A 23,237-nucleotide genomic window follows, 5' to 3' on the forward strand; every position below is an offset into this window, starting at 1 on the left:
GCACTACAATAATACTACTAATGTACTACATAATGGTATTCACAAACCTACATGCAGAGGTTGTGGAGATCTCCACCCGACTGCGGAGTCTCCAGACACATAAGTATATGTTTTAGTAGTAAATGTGAGAGAGACAAAGGGAAGTGCTGGAAAATAGGAACTACTTATGACTAAAGGAGGGGGGATCAGAGAGTGATAAGGAGGGGTTTAGTGGAAGGTAAAGATGGGGTTTAGGGAAAGACAGTCACCAACCCACAAAATATTTACTTTTGCCAAAAGAGAACTAAAACAATATTATGTTACTCCAGCTCAGAGCTGAGGTGAGTCCAGCACCACACATGGTCAATGACTGGTACTGCAACACTCTCTCATAGAAAGTAATAAATATAGGGACTTAAAATAAAACCCCAGAGGCAATAATGTTAAATTAAATAAAATAATTTAAAATAGTTTAAAATAGAAATACATTTAATAAAAATATATAGAGAAATTATTTAATTATAGAATATTCTAAGAACTAGTTGGAATGTAAAAATGCATAATTATAGTAACATTATTGTTTTAGCAGACTATAATTAAATTAATATTAATTACTTCTATACATTACTTAAATATTTATGAACGACTAATAAAATAATATGTATTTTTTTAGGTGGGAAACTATTTTCATTTTAAATATCAGCAACATTTTTGTATTTAATTTAATATAAAACTAATTAAAGAGGTAATTTAAAATGTAGTTTCTAGTGTTGTCACATTTTCTGTACTGCAGCTAAAATAAATATATAAAATTAATTTACAATAAAATTTACCAAACAATTACTTTATACTTTACCAAAGGGAGACTTTGCAGTCGATGAAGTGATCTTTGTACGAAGATGAACTAATTTCTAAGGCAGGACAACGACCATTTATGAGCCATCCCCGAAGCTCTCCAGTGGGTTCAGTCAGATATGCATCCACAAAGTCCAGCACAATAACACCCCGAACACTTCTATGATTACATATCTACTTACCATAGCAAGAACTCAACACTCATCAATTTTACCCTGCTGCAGCATCCTCCACATTTCAGTAGCTTATCCACTGCTGGAAAATGAAGGACTTGAGGTCCTTACATCTAGGAGTGTGGAGCCTCAATATTGATGCTTTCAGAAGTCAAGTGACAGCTTAGGATGTTGGTAAAGAGTTTGATTATTTACTGACTATTTCTTTCTCTTTTTCTCTTCAACCCTAACCTGTTGTTCCATCCTATCCTTTTCAGGCATTTTGAGGCTTCTGTGCTATGTTTCACTGCATAGGTTTATGTCTGAATAGGTTTAAAAATGCACTCAATCTGTTAAGTCTTTAAGGGGACTATTGCAAATCAGAGCAGAGACTCTGAGGAGATACTGCTCTGGCCAATCTAGCTGATCACAACTGGCTCAGTGTTCCAGCACCATGTGTATGGGAACAATGGGTCAATTTCAACAGCTGAAAAGAGCCAGCTGAGATACTTGCATGAGTATCAGGCAGGAGTTGCGGGTGCATCTCGGTTGCTGCCCGACCCTTCTTAAAGCACAGAGGAGCATAGAATGCTTCCTTCTTTTGACCCATGACCTATTGTACCCTTTACCCATTACATCCTTCATCCCACATAGGACCCTGCCCTCCCTCCTGCCACCAGCTTACAGCAGGAAAAATTGGGAAAGAGTTGACCCTGCCCTCCCTCCTACCACCAGCTTACAGCAGGAAAAATTGGAAAAAAAGAATTGAACCTGCCCTCCCTCCAACAACCAGCATACAGCAGGTGGTAACTGGGAAAAGAATTGACCCTGTAATCAAGAATCTGCATGTGGGAAAGGACCCAATAATTTCGGATCCTCATTCTGGTGTCAATATCCCATAGTTCCCCAGTGCAAGTGTACAATTACCAGCCAGAACTGATGATTCCAGAACTAGCAAATTTGGTACCCTTGCACCATACAACTCAATGCAAGTTACTGTAGTAACATGCATATTGAGAGTGATTCCATCTACATCAGTGAAGCTTTGCACTATCCTGAGGTTACAGTAGAGTGGCATAGAGTGGGCCATACATACAGTGGGTTACATAGAAAGAAGAAGCTGCTATAAGCTGGCCAACAAGACTCAAAATAGGCAGAGTGTCTCCAACTCTTCTGCGGGAAAACAAATGTAATGACCTGATATGTCTGCAAACACTGATGCACCTCAAATACAGCTTTATTTGTAGGAAGAATAATTGAGAATATGAATGCTAAGCCCTGATGTCAGCATTGCCACCATGCGCCTCTGTCTCATGTGTGATACATTTCAATCAGTCCCGGTAATTAGCTTTGAGCTATGTAAACATCAGCGTCAAAAAGGCGGAAAGTGTGTCAATGACATGCTCAATTTAAAGCAGGTCGTGTTTTTCTCTTATGGTGTAAAGAAAGCAGCAGAAAATCTGTGTAGAAACAAGCTTAAAGAAAACAGACAGTGATAAAGTATACATTAGCTGCATGCCAATCTCAGGTGTGTAATTAACATAGCGAGAGGTTTCCATCAATTAAGATGCTGATTTCAACATGCTGCAGAAAGGCTCAATGAATTTCTAAAACTCCCTAAGGCGACTTGCCGCCTGTAGCGAAATTATATAGCAAAACATACAGCTGTGAAATACTAAATGAAATAATTATCTCTTGCTAAGAGGCAATCTGCCGGAAATGTCAATGCTTCTGATTCTCAGAGCGAGCATGCTGGGAGGTAGGGGGCGAACAGATGTGCCTGTCAAACCCTCAAAGCAAAGCACTTGAAAATACCTGAATGTCGAAGCAGATAACCAAGCGCTATGAAAAGGTCGGGTGCAAAGTCGGTGGGAAGCTTTGTGTAAACAGCCAAGTGTACCGTGGACAGGCGTATCTCAGTTGAAGACAAGTTCAGCACTTCTAATAAAGAGTTCGGAGCCCTTTTCAGCATTCTTGCAGACACTTGCCTTTTTATTACAAAACAGAGTGCAGATTCGTGCTACTCCAGGGCACAAATAGATCTTGATTGGACATCAGCAATAGAAGAAAATACATGTACATCTGTTCTCTTCGTTCTATGTTAGATTTCAAAGTCACGCATAGCTTCTTTTATTATTTCTAGTGAATTAATTTTAATATGTGTCTCAGAAGCCTCTTTATAGTTTGATCCTGGTAGATCTTTCTCAGGCCTAGGGGCTTCGTGAGATGTGGGGGAGAAAATGTAGGGGGCTGGGTGTGGTGTTGGCGCATGAACATCCCTGATAGGAGGGTACCTTTAGTGCCTGCACTTACGATATTCACATGGAATGGGAGCCAGGGGAAGCTTGTGGGGACGGGTTCACTGGGCGCTCCCATGGAGCTGACCTCATTCCAGGATCTTTCTCCCTCTAGGGAGAAAGCTGGCATTTGCATACGCATGGTGTCTCACTACAAGTGCAGAAGGGAGTAGGCATTCCTGAAACTGAGTTGCTCAGAATGGGAGGCCCTTCCTAACTGTGTCACTGCCAATGACCTATGATCACGTGTATCTCCTCCAGCCCTGCCATTTTGCAGGTGGGATGATTTGTTTCAGACAGGCAATCCGTATCCACCTGAGATGTGGACCCCCTTGCCTTCTACTGAGCTCCCCCACTTTGGTCTACTTCCCAGTTATTATCCTTCACTAGGCAAATGCTCTATTTTGTCCCATTGCCCTTCGCCTGACCTCTGCCACTTTGGGCTCCTCCCAAGCCATTTTAATTTACCTTACTAGTCCTTCCTGTGTCCCTTTTGCCCTTCTTTTGGACTCTGCCACTTTGATCTTCTACCAAGACATTCTCCTTCCAAAGCTAGTGCTTCCTGTGGTCTACAGGGCCACCCATCCCTCAACCCCACTAGGGCCTGCATGGGCCCTTATCCATGAGTCATTGAAACTGGCAGCATTTTGTAGATCAGTGATCACTGAAAAGGGAAATTGCACTAATTGAAGTAGATAGTTCTAGGATTAGATGAGGATCTGTGGCAAGAGTGAGACAACGTCTAACTCTATCAAAGGCCCATAAGTGAGTATTAGCAACTCCCAAGGAGTAGAGCTAGTGTTCCGCCTCACACAACCGCCACGTTTAGAAGATTGAATGGGAGTCTTGGTTTTGGCAGTTTGGTAAATTGGTACACAGTAAAAATAATGCGGAACTACAGTAAAACAGTTAGCCCATACTCCTTATTTAATGGAAGCAAACACAGTTGTGGAGGGAATGGAAAACACCACTGGATCTATGTGAAAAATCTGAAAGTGTGTAGAATTAATGGTAAAAGATATGATTAGCACAGCAAAAACTGCTGTGCACAGGACACTGTGTGAGTGGAGATGAGGAAATATACACAACGCAGTTGTGGAGGAAATGGAAAACACCACTGGCTCTATGAGAGAAATTAGAAAGTGTGTTGAACCAAGGGTAAGGATATGATTAGCACTGCAAAAGCCGCTGTACACAGGAAACTGTGTGAGAGGAGATGAGGAAATATACACAAGCAAGGAATAATCTAGGACACCTGGAATTGTTTTGCTTGGAATTCTGCGTACAGGTGGGTGTCACTGGCCTCCCACTCCAGAAGCGGTCTTGCTTATGTTGTTAGGATCTTCATTTGTAAGTGTATATAATTGTCTAATTGTGTTTAAATTATATAATTGTATTAATATTATGACTAATAATAGTTAGTGGTCTATTATAAATTGCTTTCTCTGTAACTCTCCGTAGATGTGAAGAAACACTGGGGCATATTACCTAGCAATAGCGATATTTATCGCAAAGCAGGGTTAGCGGGAATAATTTTATCGCCGCGCTGCGACGATTTTTATCGCTGAGATACCTTGCTATCATCAAGGTTTATCTCAGAAACGATAAAAATCATTCGAAATGCGTGAATATCGCTGGAAATACAGCGATATTCACACATTATTGTGACAATGCTCTTAGCCATGTTATCCACCTCCCATTGGATAACATGGCTAAGTACTGCTCTGGGCAAGTGTTAGCTTTTGGAGATATTCGCGCTTAGCGCGAATATTTCCAAAACTACGCCTTTGTAGGTAATAGGAGATAGCGATGTTAGCGACTGTTTTCAGTCGCTAACATCTTGGCACGCCCACTTTGCATGTCATTAGCGATAATTATCGCTGACATGCAAAGTGGGCCCCTAAATGCACGCTATCGCCCACAAGCTGTCGCTAACTGGTGTTAGTGACAGCTTGGTAATAGGGCGATAAAATTATTGCCGCATTAGCGGGAAAAAGTCCAGCTAAAGCGGCGATAATGGCCCTTGGTAATATGCCCCACTTTTCCTTGTTGCATATTTAAGAATTGGAAAAATAAGTTGGAATTCTTGTCCTCAATTTGAATGGTGATTGGTAACTTTGGTTTGTGTCTTAGTTATTGGTTTTAATCTACTGTATACCTTTGCATGATGCTTTGAATTGTTAATGCCTGTATGCTTCTGCCTTGTATGTATAACTAATGTCACATTTCCATTTCTCACACTTGGTGTGCCTTCTTGGTGCGGGTACGGTACTTTGAGAGGATTGTCTGCCTGGTTTTCCTTTATTGCTTATACGTACACCTGTTTGTCCTGCTAGTGGCATTATGTATATATTACATTTGACAGCTAAAACAGTAGAAACTTTTGCCTAACTATCGTCTTATTGCTATAATCCTGCCATTTGTGAAAACTGCTCTGCTTATTTGGTACAGAAGTGCTTTGTTTGGAAAGTAGCCTTACTTGCATCACATCTTGTATGTATATTTGTCTTGGTCCATGTGTCCTAATAAATGCTTTTTTAAATGTGTGTTTGGGTTTCATATTGCGCCTTTTTAATTTGCATTTTCTAAAACAAAAATTGTGTTGATGATGGACTTAATCTCCCAGGCTCGTAATCCCTTTTCACTCTCTTTCTTTAAGGTAGATCCATATATTATTGGCTTTTTACGAATGTGTATTCTTCGGAATCACTTTACCATATCTGATTATTGTCACAGCTTCCCTGAGGTTATTGGGATCCCCTGCTGTGTGCTGAAAACATTTTGGAGGTTACTTCAAAACCGAGATCAATTTAACAGAGGCAATGAGGAAATCAACTGAGCTTACTTGTATGGTGGACCTTAATTCATTTTGGGGTTTGTTGTATTATTATTCAAAACCAGTGAAGGTTTTTCAAAGATTGTAGATCCTCTGAGATGTCTATAAAGATGAAGTACCATTTGATTGATCGGAAGATTGCAAAATGGTGCTAAACCAGATCAGTTAGGAGATCAGTAATGCCCCTTCATTCAGGAATTTTGATGCAAATAAACATACCATCCTTATTACCCCAAAAAAATGCCATATACAAGTATTGAGTAGTAAGAGTGGCAGCTTTTGCTTTGTCTAGCAATCATCTGACAGAAATCTCTTCTATATTTTAAATATAGAGCCCAGAATTAAGGAGGGTGTACTTGTCCAAGAGGCTCGCCTAAGGCAAAGTCAATCTGAGACCTTCAATTTATATTATTGATGCAGGGCTTTGTGGAATATGCACTTGACTTCCACACTAAAGCAACATCTGATATACTATACAATTTAGGTAAAGACACCATTTCAGCTAGATTTATACATGCCGCCTATCACACTGCTATGGCCTTAAAGCCCGCCATTGCTGGCTATACCGGCCATTGAAAGGCCAGCTTCAGCGTTAAAGGCCCAAGCTGAAGTGGAGAGCCTTTAAAGAGGGAGCTGGACTTTAATGCCAGTATAGCTCAGCTATAGAGGGCTTTAATGCTATTAGAAAATTCAAATTCCACCACTGGAGGGCAGAATGTTCTAGCAAATAAAACAAAGGCCTCGCAGAGCCAGGGAGGATTGAAATCCCCTTGGTCTCCGTGAGGCCTTTGTTCATTGCAACAGCTGTGAACACACATTGGCATGTTGGTGCTCCGGGCTTCTATCAGCTATTAGAAACCCGGAGCACTCCATTGTCTTCAATGGAGCTCCCAAAATTACAATGTTCTAATAATATGATGAAAAGCTTTCTTTCTTCAGCATTTATCATGATGAGCAATAGACGTAAGTTATAAGAATCCACTCCAAACATAGGGCCCGATTCACAGAACGGACTTAAGACTAAATCCTAAACTTACTACCATTTTGGTATTCACAGAATGCACTTACTACTTTCGGCATTCACAGAATGAACTTACTACTTTTGGGATTCACAGAATGAACTTACTACTTTCGGTATTCACAGAATAGACTTAGGACTACTAACTTTACGTCCGCCGCCGGGCCGTATTTTCCGCCACCGGGCTGGAATTTACGGCTCTTTGGCGGACTTAACGATTCCGGCCCGCTATTTCCGATAAGATGCCGTAATGTCCGATTACGAGCCAGAAAATCCGATTCCTGTTGTGACGTCACTTCCGGTGACAGAGTCCCCCACTTCTTTTTTTAGGACTTGTGCCCTGCAGATATGCGTCAGTGTTGGGATGTTTGGGGGCTCTCTTAAGGGTTGAGGGGTTCTGAAGGGAAACCCTACACGCCCCATCTCCACGCTGGAGAGGCCTCCATCATGTCCCTGTGTACAGGGCGCATGAGAGAATGCCCCCATCAAAGAACAGCTGCTACATTGTTATTGTCTTCCCTTTGCGGACAAACACTGGCGCCACTAATTCACGAAAGATACGTTTAGGCACAGAAACCACTCAGCAAGTACAAGTCCAGACACAAAAATCTGCACAGGAGACTTTAACTACCTGTGTTAGAGTCGCAAGGTACAAAAGCTAACTTACACTCAAGTTTCAATTTCAGTAACACAAAAAATGTTTTGTCTCGGTGGAGGTAGGTATTCATTCAGAGATGGAGTCTGCACCCTTGAGTGGAATGAATGCCACTCCTTTCAAACGTGCTGGTATTTAAGCGCAGGATACAAACTTCGATGGGGGTTAAAAGATGACGGGTGTGCTTTTCAGCAAAGTTGTCTGGCTTATTTAAATCACTGTCACCCAGGCTGTCATAATATAATGCACACATTCACATGTTAAAAGAAAATATTTTCTGAATATATTTTCTAATGCATAGAGAAAATTTTACTATAAAACGTAGCATGTTAATTTTACACATTTTGGTTATGGTGCATGAGATTCTAGGGACAGGACCAAAGTCAATTTAAATAAAATACAGAGACCCATCATAACTACAAATGGTTTTAAATATGTTGATGTGTTAGGAAATTTTATTCCCTTTGTTAGAATATGATTTATGTAAAAGGTGGATGATTTTGTACAAATCGATTTTTTAAATTTGCGCTGACGTGGGCAGCTCATTGACTTAAAATTTTAAGTCCAAATCAGTCAGTCGCTAGGGATGTTATCAAAAGCACAGGATGTGCCTGAAAGAGAAAGGAACGGACCGAAGAGACACATACAGGCATTTTAAACCTTTAAAGTTACTAAATAATAGCTATCTCTGCACCAAAAAATATGGTGACACTCCAAACAATAGGATCTACAGCAGGAACTTACTCAACAATAGGTCTCGCCTTTGATTAAGTTAAAGCCATTTGCTCTGCTAATGGTATTGTATAGCAAAGCAAGTGGCTTTAACTTAATTAAAGGCGAGACCTATTGCATTTTTAATGCTTGTTACTACATACAAGTCACCCATAAGGTGATCTCTAAACAGCCCATAGGGCAGGGTGTTGTGTAATCAAAAACTTGGACAGGTACTTTTAAATTTTACATATCCTGGCACTGAAAAACTTTGAAATTCGGTTTTCAATCCACTAGGCCAGCCTCTCCTGTAGGATATCATTGGGTTACCTTATTACATTTAATAAGTGATAACTTTCAATTGGGAGTTATATGACTGTCGAGTTTGGTCTCTAAAGAATTGGAATTTATAACCCTTTTTAATGGTATAGTTGGAGTTTAAGTTGCAATTGTGGAAATGCCACTTTCAGAAAGTTGGCATTTTCTTATCTCACCCATTTAGAGCCTAGAGTGTGTATCCTAGGTCACATGACTAGGTTTAGCTGGCAGTTGGTCGTTGTGTATTCTTCACAGACAGTGAGACAAAGATTGTGTCGGCAGGATGGGCCATCTCTGACGTGATATGGGCGAGGAGCTGTAATCTGCCAAACTTGTACATCACAAAGGCTCTGCCTCTGCACACTCACAAAGGAATCCACACTAGTTGCTTGTGCTCTCATAAATCTGGGTGCAAAAAGAACTATTAAGGGACAGAACGCAGAACAATGTCATACATTCACCCCAGTACAGATATCTGGGCCTAAATCCATCGTTTTTTTTGCTTGCCATGGCATTCCAGTTAGGAACAAGCCATATGCAAATCAGTCTTGACCCTGTGCCCAATGGGAACAGTCCAGCCCGAACTGCCAGGCCACGTCCTCCCTGGACTAGAAATAAGCATCCTAGGACCAGTTTCAGGGTTTCACCCCTCTTCAGCCAGGATACCTTGATTCCAGTGGCATGGAGATCACGGGACTGTAGCGAACCGGAAGTGAGGATAAAAGAACAATAAGACTTCTCTGGAACAAATGAAGTATTTTTTCTTTAAGAGCACTTAGTTTGAGCACCTTCTGAATGAAAATGTTGTAACACAAACCACTGAAACCATAAGGACCATAATGCACTAGAGTCACTAACCAGGAAGTAACTGGCAAAAAGTAAAATAAAAATAAGACTCATTGTGATGCTCGTCATTCCGTGATCAAGCCTTTTGCAAAGGCGAAACGCGTTGGGTGCGGTCTAATAAATAAAAAATAAAGCTGCTGTAACTTTGCAAAGAGCAATTCGAGCGAGTGCGTTTTAATTTCCCTTTGGGATCTTATTTGCTGCAATATATAACCGACCCGGACCCTGTCGGTAAAATGCACCACACTACATAGAGCTCCCCAGCGTATATATATATATATATATGTATATATATATATATATATATATATATATATACATATATTTATATATATATGTATATATATATATATATATATATATATATATATATATATATATACATATATATATATATATATATGATGGAATAAGGCGCTGCTGTCCCTGGAAAATAAACGGCATTTGCAGTAATGGGCCTCACTCCTTTGTGCTACAGTGATGTATGGATGGGCTGCCCCGTGCCCATTCCTTGTGAGGCCACTCTGTAGGTCTTGGCTCCAGTAACGTGGGAACTTTTGGTGCATATATATATATATATATATATATATATATATATATATATATATATATATATATATATATATATATATATATATATATATAAATAAAAGTATATATGACCTACTGACGGTCGCCAGTGGGTTGTTATAGTTAGGACCAAGTTTCCATAGGAAGAGCATTTTTTGTTTTGCTTATAACTTTGGCGTTGTTTGATGAATCTTCATGAAATTTTCCAAACTTTGGGGGGCATTAGGTCCCTGGAAGAAATACTGGCAACTAGCTGTTTACAGCTTCAAGGGGTCGAGGTATCGACATTTCCGGTGACCGCCAGCAATCACGGAACAATATGGGATAATTGAGGTAATTTACCTGCATTTGGAGCTGAGTCCACATTGACTGCCCCTGCCCTGTTTGTTGCTCTGTGAGGCTGGCTGTTGCGGTACGAGTGGACCCGGGGAGACGGCGGTGATGTTTCCTCTGGGTTGCACACTTCACAACCCGCCTGCAGACCAGCACTAACCCATCGTTTGGCTTCACTCCTCCACACCCCCCCCGGACTGGCCGACACAGAGCCTTCTGGGAGTTGTAGTTCACCCAGGACACTGAACTACTACGGGTGTGACGACTTCATTAGGGGGAGGAGCATCGAGTGTTGGAAAGTACTTTACACAGGTGGTAACTTACAGGTGAAGGACATTTGACAGTGTTGGGCGCTGACGAAGGCTGGAGTGCCGAAATGCATTCGCCGCCACTGTACCGGATGAAATAAAGCGTGCTGCCTCTCCTGAAAACCCCTTTGGCCTCTGAGTCCTTCTTGCACGGAGGGGCTTTTCCCCCGCATATATATATATATATATATATATTTATATATATATATATATATATATATAAATAAAATTATATATGACCTACTGACGGTCGCCAGTAGGTTGTTATAGTTAGGACCAAGTTTCCATAGGAAGAGCATTTTTTGTTTTGCTTATAACTTTGGCGTTGTTTGATGAATCTTCATGAAATTTTCCAAACTTTGGGGGGCATTAGGATCTGCCCACCATCCTACCGTGAAATGTGACCGCCCGCCATATAAGTGCAGGGCTCCATGAGGGCCATTAGGATGCGCCCGCCACAGTAGCAGGCGCATCCTGCATTCCTGAACTTGTGGCGGGCGGTGTACTCAGCACCGCCCGCCACAATGCCAGGAAGGCATGTCATGCACTTCCATGCACAACATGCCAGGCACCGTGTGGTGCCTGCCATGTTGTGCATGGAACTGCAGGGGGTACCATATGTACCCCCCATGTGCATCCCCCACCCCCCAGAGTCCCTGGGGCCACGCAACGGGCACCCAAAAGCAATTCCCGCATACCTTTACGTGGCGAAAATGTTGCCAATGAAAGGCATGTTTCCGCCCCCACGGTAATATGGCTGGCTCCGTCTAACAGACACCGCCACCATTTTAAACTCTTTTCCGTCCGGTCGACTTGTTGATAGTAATATGGCGGGGGAAATGGGTGGCGGGTGGGGATGGATATCGGGTGGATCGCCACCGCCATGCAGATGGTGGCGATCCGCCCGAGATCCCTAATGGGCCCCTAATTCTTTGTTCATATCAGCTCCTTTGTTGAAAGTTTGAGGGTGATTCGTCATGGGGGGCAGAGAAAAAAGGGGATCCCAAAACGTGTTTTCTCCATGCAATTTACATAGGAAACTTTAGACAAGGCTACAGGTCGAACGGGTGAACGGAATTACCTCACATTTGGCAGGGAGATGGGTCTTGGTCTTGAAAGCAAGCTTTTGTTTATTTAGTGTGAATCTGTTCAGTAGTTTTGGAGAAATATCGAAATTTACAGATATCGATATTTGGAAATTCTGCCAGCTGATTGGCTGAGGCGTTACAAGCACGAGCTTGCTGCTTATTGGCTGCGAGCGGTGGGAGCGGATCCAACTAGTAAGTGTTGGCAGCCATTTTGTGATTCTGTTGAAGCGAATATGGGGAAAAAAGGGTGAAAAAAGTAGGAAAGAGGAGGGTAGGAGCACTGTAACCTTTGTGGGGTGTTTAGGGTGTGCTATACAGGGGGTGCGAAGCAAGCTACTCCTACCTAGCAGTCTGCAAGTCCTGGGCTATGGAAATTAAGTGAGGTATTGCTTAGAGTTTGATGCTGCTAAGGTGAGCTGCTACGGGACTCAGGGATTCAAGCGTGAGCCCAAACTGTGTGTCCTTTGCTGTGAAGTCATGTGCCCTGGCCGCTGCACTTCACCTGGGGAAGTAGTGTCAGCAAGTGTTTATACCTACTAGGATGCACTACTGACCCCTACTGGTCTGAAAGTCCTGGGGTATGGAAAATATTTGAGGTATTATCTAGAGTCTCATGGTGCTAAGCTGAGCTGCTGCCAGACTCGGGGATGAAAGCGTGAGTCCAAACTGTGTGTCATATGTTGTGAAGTCATGTGCTCTGGCCGCTGTGCCACATCTGTCCAAGTAGTGTCAGCATGTAGTTATACCTACTCGAAGGAACTTTTGTTTCGAACATTGTAAATTGTGTATGGTGCTTAGGGGGTGTTATACAGGGAGTGTGAAGGTAAATTTGCGTGTATCAAAACAATTCGGTATTTGTAAAGTGCAAACTACTCACTCCTACAGGTCTGATGGCCCCGTGGGGCGTAAGCTGAGCTGCTGACAGACTCGGGGATAAAGCCGCTGAACTACTGACCCCTACCGGTCTGAAAGTGTGGGGTATGGAAATTAAGTGAGGTATTGCCTAGAGTGTCATGCTGCTAAATTGAGCTGCTGCTGGACTCGGGGATGAAACCGTGAGCCCAAACTGTGTTTCCTATGGTGTGAAGTCATGTGCTCTGGGCGCTGTGCCACACTTGTCCAAGTAGTGTCAGCAATATTTTATACGTAGTAGGAGGAAGTTTTGTTTGGAGAACGGTAACTTGAATATGATGTGTTATACAGGGAGTGTGAAGGTAAATCAATACAGTAGTTGTAAAGCGCAAACTATTCACCCCTATGGGTCTGAAGGCCCTGGAGGCCAGCGTGGAAATTATGTGAGCTATTAAGTGAGCTATTGCCCAGAGTCACATGGTGCTGAGCTGAGCTGCTGCCGGAGTAGGGGATTAAACTGTGAGCCCTGTGCGCTGAACTCATGTTTTCTGGCCGCTGCGGCACACCTGTCCAAGTAGTGTCAGCATGTGTGCATACGTACTAGGAGGAACTTTTGTTTTAAACAGTGTGACGTCTGTAGGGTGATTGGGGGGTGCTACAAAGGGAGTGTTCAATTCTGCTGTTTCGAATCAATCCGGCATTTGTAAAGTACAAACTACTCACTCGTACGGGTCTGCAGGCGCTGTGGGCCTGCATGGAAATTAAGTGAGCTATTGCCCAAAGTCACATGGTGCTATCCTGAGCTGTCGCTAGAGCCGGTGATCAAAGCGAGAGCTCTGGACTCCAAAGTCAGATGGTCTGGCCGCTGTGCCACAGCTGTGTGGAGAATACATTTTGGTGAGGGTCCGGGAGTTGCTGTTACCTGGCCCTAAAATGGTGGGCCTAAGTTGTCAGTTGTAGGGTGGCTCTAAAAAGAGCCCTTGTGTTCATTAGTTGGAGCTACATGTAGGTGCGGATGCACAACTTCAGGTTATTCAGAAAAACTCTGTTTCCTTGATCTGTGAAGTGTACTCCATCACTTCTGTAGATATCAGCCATATCAAAACGTATGTTGTTGTTGTAGATCGACCCCATTCTATAGTCTCTGAGGTATGCAGACACAGCTTTCTTGAGATTCTTCCTATATTTTTCAATCTGAGGACAACATTGTTTTGACCATTTCCACTTCTGTCTTTGGCATATATAGGAATATACAAAGAGGGTTTGAGGCAAAAGTAACATCAATTGTCCAAAGATGTCCTTCATAACCATTTCCAAACCTACCCCAGTCAATGTGTCTAGGTCATTTCCACCACAATGCACAATCATGAGGTCAGGGTGTGGAAGATGCAAATAGGTTTTAACCAAAGGTAGCAATTGGTGCCACTTCAATCCTCTCTGTGCAAACCATTTAATGTCCTCATTTTGTATACCTAGGTCTAAGTCAATATGTCTCTGTTCTGCATACCTCTTGCATCAGAAAACATACCTATGTCCTATGATCCACACTAGCATTTTGAAGGTATGGCTGGAAGGTATGGAAAGATGTCTGTAGCTCATGCAGGTCCTTCGTAGAGTAAGAGATATGTTTAAAGATGGGGTAAAATCTTTTTTCCATGAGAAAATGATAATTGATTGGAAGATAAGAAGCATTGGGTACTAAAAACTAGGGTGCTTATTAGTTGCGTGAAAAAGCATGTTTGTTATTGGTTAATAAAGAGCAGTCTAAACGTGGAGTACATACGATAGGATGAAATGTGCTCAGCTCAACCAGACGTGCTACTTGCATTTGGAAGGTACATTTGGAACTTAAATCAATGGGCAACTTTTAACCCGCAGATGCTGTTAAATGTTCGAGAATATGCTGTCATTTTTGACACTGAGAGGTATATTTGAATATAAGTCGAGGTAGGTTGTTGTACTGTGAGGCTGTCTAAAGTGTTTGTAGATTACATGGAGAGGAGATGGAGATAGTAAAAGTGATACTTTCCTTTTATATGTACGCATAGTGTGAATCATTTGAATATAGGTTGAGATATAATATGAACATGGTTTCTGGTTTGCATTTGGGTCTAGTTAATAGTTTTAGTAGTTTCTGACTAGGGAATAATAAAAAGGTAGATATACTAAAATATATGGTAGTAAACGTAATAATGATTGTCTGTTCTTATGAAATAGAAGTGGTTGGGGAGTGTTTCTTTAAAAGAGATGTTTTATAAATGTGTGAGAGATAAAAAAGAAATGAAAGTTTTTGGTATATTTTCTGTATGACTTTCTTGACATTAGTAAACTACATGTGATTATAAGTGCTACTAATTGTCAGGCGGTGTCCCTGTGCTGAATATATGTAGGTGTTTAAGTGGTCCGAGTTTTACCGGTGCACAGCTTCACTATCCCTTTTGAGACACTAGTCAATTTTTCCTTTCCATTTAATGTCGTTAATATACATACAGTAAAGGGACGGTATACCAAATGTTTGGGAATTACAACTTTGTTTACTCTCCCCATCCCCTGCTATACACTCTACAGAGTGTTTAAATGACTTTAGTAACATACAGATGTCTAGCTAGTAAAGGTGGTGTAGTGCCACTGGGCCCATTTATAAACCATGCTTTGAGATGGTTTATGTTTTACCCGCCAATCTGCATGTTTGATTGCTTTTTGCTGATAAGCGTTCCGCCAGACACCTGTTAAAATTAACCCCGTCTATGGGTATAGTGGCACTATTAGGAATGGTGGGGGCTTATGTTTGATTACGTACGGTTAAGCAAGGGCAGGGGTGGGGTTGGGGGAGGTGGGTATGTTGGTGATTAAAACACAGACTGTAGTAACGTCTAGCTTCTGAAGGCGATGTAGTACCACTGGGACCATTTATAAAGCGCCCTATGGCATGGTATATGTTTTACCTGCAAATTTGCATGATTTAATACGTTTTGCTGATGAGCGTTTCGGGAGACAGCTGTTGAAATTAAGCCCCTGTGTGGCTATAGTGGCGCTTCCAGGTTTGTTTTATTGTGTAAATTTAAGCAAGGGAGGGTGGGGAGGTGGTGTAGTGGTACTCTGACTATTTATAAACCGCCTTATGGTATGATGTATATTTTACTTGCAAAATTGCAGGTTTTAATACCTTTTGCTGATGAGCGTTTCGGCAGACACCTGTTGAAATTAAGTCTATGGTGCTAACGGGAATGCTGGGGCTTGTTGTTTGATTTCGTAAGGTTAAGCAAGGGCAGGGGTGGGGGTAGGGGAGTTGGGTATGTTGCTGATTATAACATGGACATTTGTAACGTTGTACATGTGTAGCTAGTAAAGGTGATGTAGTGCCACTGGGTCCATTTATTAAGCGCTCTTTGGCATGTTATATGTTTTATCCGAAAATATGCATGTTTTAATACCTTTTGTTGCTGAGCGTTCCAGCAGACACTTGCTGAAATTAACTCCCTGTATTGCTATAGTGGCTCTACCTGGTTTGCTGGGGCTCTTTCTTTGATTTCGTAAGGTTAAGCAAGGATCGGTATGAGGGTGGTGTAGTGGCAGTGGGCCCATTTATAAACCGCTTCATGGTATGGTAAATGTTTTACTCGCAAATTTGCATGTTTTATACCTTTTGGTGATGAGTGTTACAGCTGACAGCTACGCAAATCACACAACATTTCTGTGGATAACAAATCTTCGTGCTGATAGACACTCTTGCACTGTGGTAGAAGACTGCCAGCGTTAATGGCAAATTATGAAACTTGGTGCCATTGTAGATTGAAATGGAAGCTTGGTTCCATTTCTTTGTTACTATGGTGCAGATTAGGGCTTTAAGTGGGAAAGAAAACCTGGGGTGCTCTAAAAGGGGTGGGGCAAACGTCTTAAAGAGGTGTGGGCTATTCAAGTAGGGGTTTGGTCTAAATCAAGATAACTAGCATTGTGTGCTTAAGAAAATCCCCTCCAATTATCCTAGCTTCGGAAAACACACTCTTGAAAGGATATCCCTTCCTCCTACAACATGGCTCACCTAGCATGGTGTCTCCACTTCTCAGTAGTGAGCAAAATGAGCAAGCGCACATCGATGTGCATGCTCTCACTGCAGTCCAATAAAAAAAAAGAAAACTGACTACCTTTGCGAGGGCCGAAAATAGAGCCTGAAAATAACTGCCGGTGCTCAGACCCGGCCCACTTAAAGCCCTGAAACCATCCATCCTAAGGACTGCACCATCTAACTATCTTTGAATTCTTCCATACAGTCCTACCTACATACATACATACATCTGTCCCTGCACTTATCATAAGCATCAATTAGCCCACCCTCTTATGGTAAGCTCTGTGCTAGCCATCCACCATACACCCATATATCCATACATACATCTGTCCCAGAACCAATCCTAAGCATCTATCAGCCCACCCGTCTATCCTAAGTACTGGTCCATGCATCTAGTCATCCTTCCATCCATCCATCCATCCATCCATCTAGCTATCCCTTCATCCATCTGGCCATCCATCCACTCGCCCTTTATTCAACTATGCATCCTTATTTCCGTGCAACCGCCGCCCCAATCCTAAATACTGCGTATTATACTCATCCACCTAACCTCTTACGGGGCCGAAAAGGCTGACGATAAGCATTGACAGGCAGATGTTTCTGATAAAGAACAAGAAAGCTTTGAGTTGCTATTTGTGGACCATAGTTCACCACCCATCTCTGGTGGTGTGTTAAACAAAGGTTGATCCAGCGAAAGAAATGTAAAAGCAGCTTTTCAGTGTAATACGTTAAATTAGAATCATAACGTTTTGTTCATTTCTATATAGGAACACTGCTTTAAACTGTCCGTGACTGACAGATACTGAATACCTGTAGTTCTTACATTTGAGAGCGTATACCACACAGCTAATTTGGGGTGGTGAGAACCTGCACTTCTATATTTCCATGTGAAGCACAGTATAGGAATATAAAGGTAATTCCAAAGCTACTATCTTCATATTAAAGAGGGAGTGTGAGAACTAAGTGAGCCAGGCAAACCGTGTGTTTTCGTAGCACTAAAACAAGACACTGTAAAAGGTCAGAGCAGGGTCGTGCTGGAGTCGGCTGCATGTGGTTGTCTCCAGAGGCGCAACCAGAGCGAAATTTCAGGAGAGCCTAATTTTTTCAGCATAGGCAGAGTGGGGATGTAGGAGCTCTAAAAAGGGGTGAAAAAGAACACAGCGAGATTTATAAGCAAATGGTCTTTTGAAGACCTGTGAAGTACTCAGGTGCGGCTCTGTGTGTGCGCCCGGGAAGCTGTCTCAGGGAGTTCGGGGCAATGGGCGTTGCCCATTGCCTGGTGGTCTCACCCCACGATTATGTTGCTCCTGCGCTACAAAAAGAGAAGGGAAATCCTGAGAGAAAATGGCTCTCATACAATGCAACTTGCCTGGCATGATGTCTCCACTTCTCAGTAGTGAGCAATGTGCATGCTTTCACAGTCTCCCTGCAGTCCAATAAAAAAAAACAAAAAACAACGGACTACCTTTGCGAGACCTGAAAATAGAGGCCCATAGAGACCCCCAAAATTAACTGCCGGTGCTCAGACACCCACAGACCCACCCCTACTTAAAGCTTTGGGTGCAGTGTTATGTTTGTTAGGCTAATAATGGTACATTTGTGTGTGCCGTTTGGTTGATAATATCATCCTAAGTACATAGATTACAATTTTTAAAAATACTATCTATAAAGTTGGCTGTGGTGGGTTGGAGAGGGAGTGCTGTGGGGTGGTGGGGTGCGGAGGATAGGTGAAAAGTATGAGGTAGTGCAGTTACATATAAATTGCAAAGGTGTATGTAAATATTTAAATAAATACTTGCTGTATGTTCTATGGCACTACCCATCATCCTACTGCTATCCTGCCCTTTTCCATCACGTTGCAGCACTACCTCTGGAAGCCATCAGTAGAACTTATATAATTGTATGTTATTATTTTAACATATTGAACAGATGTAAAAAATAATTAAATCTTTTTTTTCTTTTTCAGAAAATAGGAAAGAGAAAATAATTAGTTTCTGCTGGTAAAAACACTAGACAATTTCTGAAAAAAATATCACAAACTTTTAATGAAAATAACATCACACAAAGCAAAAAGAAGAATTTTTCAAGTAAGGAGAAGCAGACTTCAATTTCAAATACCAGCAAAAGAAAACATGATAAAGAAACAGTATCTGTTACCCGATGACAAAAACAATTTCAAGAAATTTATCAGAGACTTTTTCGAACCAGAGTGATTCAGAATCTACTAAAAACAGTTATTCATTGTGATATTGAAGAGGATCAAAGTGTTGGAAAAAAGTTATGAAAGTGTTGAAAGAGAAAAGATGAAGAAAAAGACTTGTGAACAGAACCAACTTTTGCAAAATCTTTAGTGGACATTGGAAACATACTTCTACTAGTGAGCCTTTTTTTATGAGGAAAGTTACTTGCAGGAAAATAGTTTTCCATTTGCAGTTGATACTGGAGGTCGTTGCTACGAAGTTCAGGATGGTTGTCCCCTTCCAAAAGAGGAAGTGGTTGGTAAAAGTGCAGAAGAGTTAATACCTGAAGAAATGCAAGGGAAACGTACACGAGCTCCTGTGTATAAGTGGGGTAGTAGCAATATTTGTGGTATTCTACAGGAATCTATTGATATAATGCAACATTTTCTACGAGAATATACACAGAAAAGTATTAAACAAAAGATTAAGTTGTTACAAGGACTAGATCCATGTAATGTAAGAAAATATACTGAGAAGCGTGGGCATTCTCTGGCTTCTCTGGCTTGTCTTTCATGAAAAGGGTGTAAAAGGGTTTTTGACCACTTGAGCATGTTAGCAGTACACCATTCAGAAATGCGGAAGTTTGTAAGGAAACTATACTATGTAAAAAGTCATGTATTATGTTTAATTGAACTGAATACAGGTATTTTACATGGTTATTTATCAGATGTTCCAAAAAAGTGTGATGATATTGAAATGCGATATTTTGGTTCAGAAGAGCAGTCTATAGAAAGTGAAAGTTTGACAATTACAGATGTTGAAGGAGATGGGAAAGTGATTAGCACTGATCAGTTTGAAGAAGAAATTGGAAAGTTTAATCTAGTGTGCTCTGAAATACCAAACTATGTTTGTGTTTGTTGTCGACGTACTCATTATAAAAGTCAAACTAGGAATGTTGATTTGTATTTGAAAAGTGAAAAGGAGAACAATGGTAAGTGGGAAGAATTTGCAACTTACTTGTTGGTGGAAGGTCGATTTCAGTTAGGTAGTGATCAACGTTTATGTAAATATTGTTACAACAAATTAGAAGAGAACAAAATGCCTGCTAGAACAGTACATAATAACTTAGAATTAGTAGCTATTCCGGAGGAACTGGCTGAATTGAATACATATGAGTCGGTTCTAATTCAATCTATTCATCCTTTTCAAACTATAATTCAGGTGGACCCTAAAACAGGTAAACTGCCACCAACATATTTGCAAAGAGGGCTGAAAGCAAGAGTGGTGTACTTACCTTTCGATTTTAAGAAAAATATTGAAATTATTGCTGGAGAGAAAGAAGAAAATGAGGCATAAGTCATTCTAGTAAATGGTGTACCAACAAAGAGTCGAAAAATATGGCAAGAATGTGTGGATGTTAATAAAGTTGAAAAGGCTACCTTATATCTTATAGAGAACAATATTTATTACAAAACTATAAATGTGGATGAACAGGTAATAAGTTTAGAAGGTGAATCTGAAATTTTAAGTGGTCAAATAGAGAAAGTGGACAAGTCAAGGACTCAAGAGATTTATGAACATTATGCCATATATCCTTTGTATTCAAAAGAAGTAATAGGGAGCAGCATTGAGTTATTTCAAATGAAAAAAGCATAGGGAACTCCAATGAGTGTATGGGAGAAAATCTTGGAAGCTCGCTGTTTTCCACAGCTGTTTCCTCCTGGAGAAGGTGGACAATATGATGACCTGTACGGATTCCATCTTCAGAATATCGATCAACAAGATTATATTCTGAAGATCCTAGATTTCGACAGTGCATTCCATACATACGTCACCTTTTGTTTGAAAGTGATCTGTCTTCTCTGGCGTATGCAGTGAACCACATCCTTAAAACTGGAGTTCATCAATCACTTCTTTCTGCGAAAGAATTTGTGGAGAAAGTTCAAGAAACAGATGATAATTTCGAAGCACGGTTAATCAATTTGATGGCATGTCAACATGGAACAAATGAGTATTGGTATCATTGTCATGGGGAACTCAAGTGTATGTTACGGAACTTAGGTACACCAACATGGTTTGTCACACTTAGCTGTGCAGAGTATGCATGGGAAGATTTTCTTGAGTTTCTAATGGAAGCAAATTCCAATATAAAAAAATGTTGAAATAAAGACTCCTGGTGAACTGTGTTCATTGGATCCTGTAAATGTGTACAGATATTTTAATCATAGGTTTCAAGCAATGATGTCTTTTATCTGCAATAAAAATAATCCACCTCTTGGAGAAGATACCGATTTCTTTTGGAGAAAGGAGTACCAAGCAAGAGGTGCACTTCATATACATATGCCACTATGGATCATGGATGCACCTAAATTTGGAACTGATTCCAGGAGAAGAAGGAGATAGAAGCTTGAGACAGCAAGTTCTATGTTTCCAAACTCACCGTTGTGGAAAGTACTGCAGAAGAAAATACAAGTCTAAAGGAAAATGTTATACCAAATGTCGGTTTGATTTTCCACGTCCAGTCATTTGTAAAGGAAGAGTAAATTCTATTTTTTCTTCTGTAAGGCACACAATAACTCGGAAATCTCCAAAGATCACGTACAACTTAAAAAGAGCAGAAGTGTCAAAGTATATCAAAGACTATAATACAGTCATTTTAAAAATGTGGAATGCGAACCTGGACATGCACTATGTTGCAGATATCTCAATTGCTGTCGCACGTTATGTTACATCGTACATAACAAAATCAGAAAAAACAGAGATGAAACAAACGTGGGAAGAAACTGCACAAGAGTAGTAAACAATTGTACAGCTTTACTTTGAAAATGTTTTCCCACCGAGAAATTGGATTCTATGAATGTTCAGACCGCTTGTGCTCTTCAAGTTTATATTCAAAGTCACGAGGAATCATTTGGGTAAGTTTAGGTCTTGCCTGCAAATGAAATAGAGTGTTAAAATCATTTGAAGAAATTGAAGAATGAGCAGCAAATTAACCAGACAGTACAGACATTCCTAAAACAAATATGTTGGACACATACTATCCGAAAAGGAGTCGACAACTGTAACAGCTATGTCTGTATGAAGTACTTCAACATTGCAGCTTCAAAAGAAATGTTAAACAGAATTTAAAAGAAGGAAAATATGCAGTAGTTGGATGTCATGGTTGTTTAGTAAAACATGCAAAGAGTAATCTTATAAACCACAAGAAACTCAGGGGCATATTACCAAGATTAAGCAATATTTATCGCTTAACACGGTTAGAGGCAATATTATTATCACCGAGCTCTGCCGATTTTTATCGCAGATAAACTTTGCTAATATCAAGGTTTATCTCAATAGCGATAAAAATTGCCCGTAATGCATGAATATCGCTGAAAAGTCAGCGATATTCATGCATTACCGAGCTAATGCTCTTAGCCATGTTATCCACCTACCATTGGATAACATGCCTAAGAACTGCTCTGGGCAGGCGTTAGCTTTTGGAGATATTCGCGCTTAGCGCGAATATTTCAAAAAGTACGCCTTTGTAGGTAATAGGGGATAGCGATGTTAGATCTTGGCACACCCACTTTGCATGTCATTAGCGATAAATATCGCTGACATGCAAAGTGGGCCCCAAGATGATCGCTATCTCCTACTAGCTGTCGCTAACTGTTGTTAGCGAGAGCTAGGTAATAGGGCGATAAAATTATCGCCGCTTTGGCGGGAAAAATTCCCGCTAAAGCAGCGATAAGGCCCTTAGTAATATGCCCCTCAGTTGTAAAACTCCAGAAAAGCGGGAATTTTACTATTTAGCACTTCTCAACTCTTTAAACCATGGCGTAGCGAAAGTGAATTACTTGGAGACTTTGACTGCTACGAAGATTCTTTTAATGCATGTAAAGATAGCATCGCATGTACAATTTTCCCTACATATTTAAAAATGTTGAATGATGAAGTTGAACAGGAAAATACTAGTACAGCTGAAATAGCTAATCAAAGTTCTCAAGATAGTCAAAGTAGTGGTCCATATAGTCAAGATCCTCTTGAACAACCAATACTGGAAAATGAAACAGCGATTGCTATGCATGAAGTCGAAATTGCAATGCAACAAGCACACAAGGAGAATATAACATTGGAAAACTGAAAAGAACAACTAAATGTTAAACAGAAAGAAATATATGTACAAGTGAG

Source organism: Lissotriton helveticus, chromosome 6, assembly GCF_964261635.1.
Source record: "Lissotriton helveticus chromosome 6, aLisHel1.1, whole genome shotgun sequence".
NCBI lineage: Eukaryota > Metazoa > Chordata > Amphibia > Caudata > Salamandridae > Lissotriton > Lissotriton helveticus.